The sequence below is a fragment of the Pan troglodytes genome, chromosome 21 (genome assembly GCF_028858775.2).
Source record: "Pan troglodytes isolate AG18354 chromosome 21, NHGRI_mPanTro3-v2.0_pri, whole genome shotgun sequence".
NCBI lineage: Eukaryota > Metazoa > Chordata > Mammalia > Primates > Hominidae > Pan > Pan troglodytes.
Window position 1 is genome coordinate 62,956,408 of NC_072419.2, and position 6,927 is coordinate 62,963,334.

Below are 6,927 nucleotides of genomic sequence, written 5' to 3' on the forward strand. Positions count from 1 at the left end.
TTGAAGGCGGAGCTGACAGAACTTGCTGATGAGTTGGATGGGCTCAGGAGCAGGGTGAGGAATCAAGAGGGGATGATGTAAAACTCCCAGGATTGGGCCTCAGCAAAGTTTACCAAGTTAGAGAAGTCTCAATAAACCAGCTGTGTGCAAGTAAGACCATGCAGGGAGCCTTAGGGAAGGAAATTTCCATGGGAGATGCTCTTGGTGTCATTTAGATGGGTCCCAAGTTGTTCAGGCAGGGCCCTGTGGCTGGTGCTTCCCTGGAGCTGGCCTGTCTTGGAGCTCCAAAGCCTACGATGGATGGGTTTTATGGTGGCTCTGAAGCCTGGGACCTCCACTTGCCCCTGACACACCAGGACAGGGGATGGGGGAAGCTGCATTCTGGGTGGGGCTGGCATTGTCTAGCTCACAATAAAAATTCCTCAAGTTAAAGTAACCAGAGGAGGTGGGACAGGGCTGTGCCAAAGGGTGAGGCTCATTAGAGCTTTATTGACTGTCAACATTGACAGGAACCTTGGAGGTCATTAGCCAAGCAGTTGATTTGGGGAAAAAAAAGTTTAAGTGGCAAATTATGCCATTTAAATAATTATTTAAAAGGATTAACATAACAACAGATTTTTTTTTGTTTTTTTTTTTTTTTGAGACAGAGTCTCACTCTGTTGCCCAGGCTGGAGTGTAGTGGCACAGTCTTGGCTCACTGCAACCTCCACCTCCTGGGTTCAAGTGATTCCCCTGCCTCAGCCTCTCGAATAGCTGGGATTACAGGCATGCACCACCATGCCCAGCTAATTTTTATATTTTTAGTAGAGATGGGGTTTCACCATGTTGGCCAGGCTGGTCTCAAACTCCTGACCTCAGGTGATCCGCCCGCCTCGGCTTCCCAAAGTGCTAGGATTATAGGCGTGAACCACTTGCTCCCAGCCCAGACATTGTTTATTAAGCACTTAGTATGCACCAGGGTCCAGGCCAAATGTTTTACATCCATTATTACTTTTTTTTTTTTTGAGACCAAGTCTCACTCTGTCGCCCAGGCTGGAGTGCTGTAGCATGATCTCAGCTCACTACCTTTGCCTCTTGGGTTCAAGTGATTCTCCTGCCTCAGCCTCCCAAGTAGCTGGGATTGCAAGTGCCTGCTACCATGTCTGGCTAATTTTTGTATTTTTAGTAGAGATGGGATTTCATTGTGTTGGCCAGACTGGTCTCGAACTCCTGACCTCAAGTTATCCGCCTGCCTCAGCCTCCCAAAGTGTTGGGATTACAGGCACGAGCCACCGTGCCCGACCATTATTACATTTTAATCCTCCAAATAGGCCTCCAGGGAAGTACTGTCGTCATCTGTCTAGTAACTGCAGTTCAGGAGCCCCATGGTTCCCTAGCTGCGATGGGGTCCCAACGGCCGCCCTCTGACTCCTAGAAATGGAATTGGAGCCTCCAGGGAGAGTTTACAAAAATGAGACCCAACCAGAGGGAGTCACTTTGTGAACAAGATACTAAAGACAAATTAAGAATCTTGGGTATGCTGGGCGTGGTGGCTCACGCCTATAATCCCAGCACTTTGGGAGGCCGAGGTGGGTGGATCACGAGGTCAGGAGATCGACACCATCCTGGCCAACATGGTGAAACCCCTTCTTTACTAAAAATACAAAAATTAGCTGGGCGTGGTGGTGCTTGCCTGTAATCCCAGCTCCTTGGGAGGCTGAGGCAGGATAATCGCTTGAACCCAGGAGGCGGAGGTTGCAGTGAGCTGAGATTATGCCGCTGCACTTTAGCCTGGTGTTAGAGCGAGACTCTGTCTCAAAAAAAAAAAAAAAAGAAAGAATCTTAGACATGTCACTGACAGCCCAAGAGGGGCCTTAGTTGAACAGAACTAAGGCTTTTGTTCACCCCACACAGCATGTTGGTCCCCAGAGACACTGACCCCAGTGGGGCCTTCCAGCAGCCCCACACAAGGGCTGGGTCTCCAGCTCTTGCCAAGTTAGATTAATATATTCTTAATTTTATCATTCTGAATCCTTAAAAAAATTTTTTTTTTTTTTTGAGACAGAGTCTCGCTCTTTCACCAGGCCGGAGTGCAGTGGCACTATCTCGGCTCACTGCAAGCTCCGCCTCCTGGGTTCAGGCCATTCTCCTGCCTCTGCCTCCCAAGTAGCTGGGACTACAGGCGCCCGCCACTGCGCCCAGCTAATTTGTTGTATTTTTAGCAGAGATGGGGTTTCACCGTGTTAGCCAGGATGGTCTCGATCTCCTGACCTCGTGATCCACCCGCCTCGGCCTCCCAGAGTGCTGGGATTACAGGCGTGAACCACCGCGCCCGGCCAAAAATTTTTTTTAATTTAATTTTTTTTTTTTGAGACAGAGTCTCCCTCTGTTGCCTAGGCTGGAGTGCAGTGGCGTGAACTCAGCTCACTGCAACCTCTACCTCCAGGGCTCAGGTGATCCTCCCACCTTAGCCTCCCAAGTAGCTGGGACTACAGGTGTGCAATACCATGCCTGGCTAATTTTTTTGTAGAGATGGGCTTTCATCATGTTGCCCTGGGTGGTCTCAAACTCCTGGGCTCAAGCAATCCACCCACCTGGGCCTCCCAAACTGCTGGGATTACAGGCATGAGCCACCGCACGTGGCCAGTATTCTGTTTTTGTTTTTGTTTGGAGGCAGAGTCTCACTCTGTCACCCAGGCTTGTGTGCAGTGGTGCAATTTCGGCTCACTGCAACCTCTGCCTCCTGGGTTCAAGTGATGCTCCTGCCTCAGCCTCCCAAATAACTGGGACTACAGGCATGCATCACCACATCCGGCTACTTTTTTTGTATTTTTTTGTAGAGATGGGGTTTCACCATGTTGGTCAGGCTGGTCTCGAACTCCTGACCTCAAATGATCCACCTGCCTCAGCCTCCTAAAGTGCTGGGAATACAGATGTGAGCCACTGCGCCTGGCCTCTGGCTAGTATTCTGCATTCTTGACAGTCTGATAGATGGAAAAATATCCCTATAGCCATGAATACACTTTAAAAACATACGGAATGTCGGTGGGCCACTCTTGCCCTCTCCCCAACTATCTTTAGTGGTGGGCTTCAGGCTCCGGGCACCCTCTATTTTGTTTCCTAGCATGAGTACATTCATGTAGTCATTCAACACCTCTTTAAACTCTGTGTTTGCTTCAGCAGCACATATACTAACACTGGAACAATACAGAGATCAGTATGTTCCCTGCGCAAGGACGACACGCAAATTCATGAAGTGTTCTGTGTATTTTTAAAATTTAATATATTAAAAAAATTGAAAACTCAATAGAGTGTCTGTTGTGTGCCAGACACTGTTCTGGGTGCTGAGGACACAGCAGAAAGGGATTTGCCCTCAGGCGGTTCATCCTGGTGAGGACCCAGACAGCTCACACAACGGACGTGTAAAATGCACTGAGTGTTCCCAGGGTGAGAAGTGCTTTGGAGAAAAAATTAAAAGGGGCAGGAATGTGCATTTCTGGGGCTTCAGAAAGTTTCATGGAGGGGAGGGGAGGGGAGGGAGCAAGTGTAGAAGAAACAGAAGTCTAGGAAAAGGGTACAAAGTGCAAAGGCCTGGAGATGGGGACCGTGCCCAACAGATTGGAGGAACAGCTGGGATAGCTGAGCCTGCAAAACAGGGACTGGAAGGGCTGTGGGACCTCGTGGCCCCTGGGAAGAAGTCTGCCTTTTGCTCCAGATGAGGTGGGGACCTTTGAGGGTTGGGACAACAGGGATGAGACCTGACATTTTCACCAGGATCACTTTGGCTACTGTCTTGTACATTGACTGTAGGGGGTCAAGGTCAGAAACTCAAGACAGTTGGAGGCTAGAGAAATCATCAAACAAAAGATGGTGGTGAGTTGGTGTGCTGGGTTCAATAGTTTTTCTCCCAAATTTATGTCCACCTGGTATCTCAGAATGTGACCTCGTTTGGTCTTAGAGTCTTTGCAGATGTAGCTAAAGATCTCAAGATGAAATTATCCTGGACTTAGGACCCACCCTAAATGACTGATATCCTCATAAAAAGGGGAAGCCACAGAAAGATACACAGAGAGAGGGGATGTGAAGACAGAGCCAGAGATGGCAGTGATGCCCAGGAACTGGTGTTCCTGGCACCAGAAGCACCAGAAGCTGGAAGAGGCCGGGAAGGGCCCTCCCCCAGAGACTTCAGAGGGAAAGCAGCCCTGCCCATACCTTTATTTCAGACCTCTAGCCTCCAGAACCCTGAGAGAAAAAGATTCTGTTGTTTTAAGCCATCAATTTTGGACAATTTGTTACAGCAGCCCCGGGAAATGAATACACTTGTGCCAACACAAGAGTAGAGGAGAAGGTGAAAATTGGTCAGTCAGAGTTGGGATATATTTTGTAGGTAAAGCCAAGAGGATTTGCTGAAAAATAGGAACAAGAGAACAAGAAGAGTCCAGGCTGGCTCCAGGGTTTTGGTCTGGGCATCTGGCAGGCTGACTGGGTATCAGAAGGGCTGTTTGGGACTGGGCATGGTGGCTCACGCCTATAATCCCAGGACTTTGGGAAGCTGAGGCTAGAGTTTGAGCTCAGGAGTTCGAGACCAGCCTAGGCAACATAGGCTCTACAAATAATACAAAAATTAGCCAGGCATGGTGGTGTGCACCTGTAGTCTCAGCTACTTGGGAGTCTCAGGTGGGAGGATCCCTTGAGCCCAGGAAGTCAAGGCTGCAGTGAGCCGTGATCGAGCCACTGCACTCCAGCCTGGGCAACAGAGTGACAGCCTGTCTCAAAAACAAAACACAAAAAGCAAACAACAATAACAAAAGGGCTGTTTATGAAAGAAGAGAACATGCTGCCCTTTGGATAAATTAAATCTAAGTCGCCTGTGAGACATCTAAGTGGAAGCCAGCTGTGCATACATTTTGTTTGTTTGCTTAAGGACATATCTTAAAATCTTTCCATGTCAACCTATAAAGAAATGCCTCATTTTTTTTGTTGCTGTGTATTTCATTATATGCATAAACCATCTTTTTTTTTTTTTTCTTTTTGAGATGGAGTTTCACTCTTGTTGCCCAGGCTGGAGTACAATGGCATGATCTCAGCTCACTGAAACCTCTGCCTCCCAAGTTCAAGCAATTCTCCTGCCTTAGCCTCCCAAGTAGCTGGTATTACAGGTGCCTACCACCATGCCCAGCTAATTTTTTTGTATTTTTAGTAGAGACAGGGTTTCACCATGTTGGCCAGGCCGGTCTCGAACTCTTGACCTCAGGTGATCCATCCGCCTCCACCTCCCAAAGTGCTGGGATTACAGGCTTGAGCCACTGTGCCTGGCCGAACCATCTTATTTAACCAGAATTAGGCACGTTTCCAAATGCTAAGCTGGATGAGTCTGTCTGTGATAGTTTGTTCTTCCACTGAAATCAGTACTTACTAATTTTTCTTTTTTTTTGAGGTGGGGTCTCGTTCTGTCACCTAGGCTGGAGTGCAGTGGCACAATCAATGCTCACTGTAGCCTCGACCTGCTGGGCTCAAATGATCCTCCTGCCTTATCTTCCTGAGTAGCTGGGACCACAGGCACACACCGCCATTCCCTGCTAATTGGTTTTTTATTTTTTTGTAGAGTTAGGGTCTGGCTATGTTGCCCAGGCTGTTCTCAAACTCCTGAGCTCAAGCAATCTTCCTGCCTCTGCCTTCCAAAGTGCTGGGATTACAGGTGTGAGCCACTGCACCTGGCCAGTGCTTGCTAATTTTTGAGCACTTGCTGTGTGCCTGCTCCTGAGAGGAATGGCCTCACAAAGGAGATGGTTTAGTGTAGCGGCCACAGTGTTCCAGTTTCAGACCATCACCTTCTATGAAACAGGGCTGCGGCCGGGCGCGGTGGCTACGCCTGTAATCCCACCACTTTAGGAAGCTGAGGAGGGTGGATCACCTGAGGTCAGGAGTTCAAGACCAGCCTGGCCAACATGGCAAAAACCTGTCTCTACTAAAAGTACAAAAATTAGCCGGGTGTGATGGCACATACCTGTAATCCCAGCCACTCAGGAGGCTAATGCAGGAGAATCGCTTGAACCTGAGAGACGGAGGTTGCAGTGAGCCAAGATTGCACCACTGCACTCCAGCCTGGGTGAAAGAGTGACTCCGTCTCAATAAATAAATAAACACAAAGAAAAATAAAAATACAAAATTGGCCAGGCGTGGTGGCACATGCCTATAATCCCAGCTACTTGGGAGGCTGAGGCAGGAGAATCGCTTGAACCTGGGAGATGGAGGTTGCAGTGAGCCAAGATTGCACCACTATACTCCAGCCTGGGTGAAAGAGTGAGACTCCGTCTCAATAAATAAATAAATAAAAATAAAAATACAAAATTGACCAGGCGTGGTGGTGCATGCGTGTAATCCCAGCTACTTGGGAGACTGAGGCAGGAGAATCGCTTGAACCCTGGAGGCAGAGGTTGCAGTGAGCTGAGATTGCGCCACTGCACTCCAGCCTGGGTGACGAGGGCGAAACTCTGTCTCAAAAAACAAACAAACACAAAAACTAGGGCTGCTATGTCATCTAAAGACATAACCAGCACAAAGCCCCAAGCTCAGCCTTTGAAACAGGCATTGTACACGTGGAGTCTTTGCTACTATTTCTTATGTAACTGTGTTCCAGAGGCCTCAGACATGAGAGGTGTTCTGTGGGTACCAATTCCATCTTCCCTGAAAAATGACTTGCCTGGTCCAGCAGCTCCCTTTTGGGGGTTCCTAGTCTTTCCCAGCACATGGAGGGCTCTGAGAAATTCTGCACTCAAGACAGTTTTGCTTATCCAAGTGTTACTCAGATATGTTTGAAGACATCACTCAATTCCTCCTCCTTCCCACAATTGCATTCAACATCTCAAGAGACCAGAGCCTGACAGGCTGAGAAAAACTGGCTTTGGTTGACACATCAGAGACTAGAAAAAAGATCCCAAAAACCAG

General features: G+C 48.4%; 1 non-coding gene across 1 annotated transcript; it reads left to right on the forward strand.

Moving 5' to 3' along the window:
• Nucleotides 1-3,146: 3,146 nt before the first annotated feature.
• Nucleotides 3,147-3,250, forward strand: LOC112206632 (U6 spliceosomal RNA). Its single transcript, XR_002941040.1, has one exon. It is a non-coding gene; the product is annotated as a U6 spliceosomal RNA (small nuclear RNA).
• Nucleotides 3,251-6,927: the final 3,677 nt, after the last annotated feature.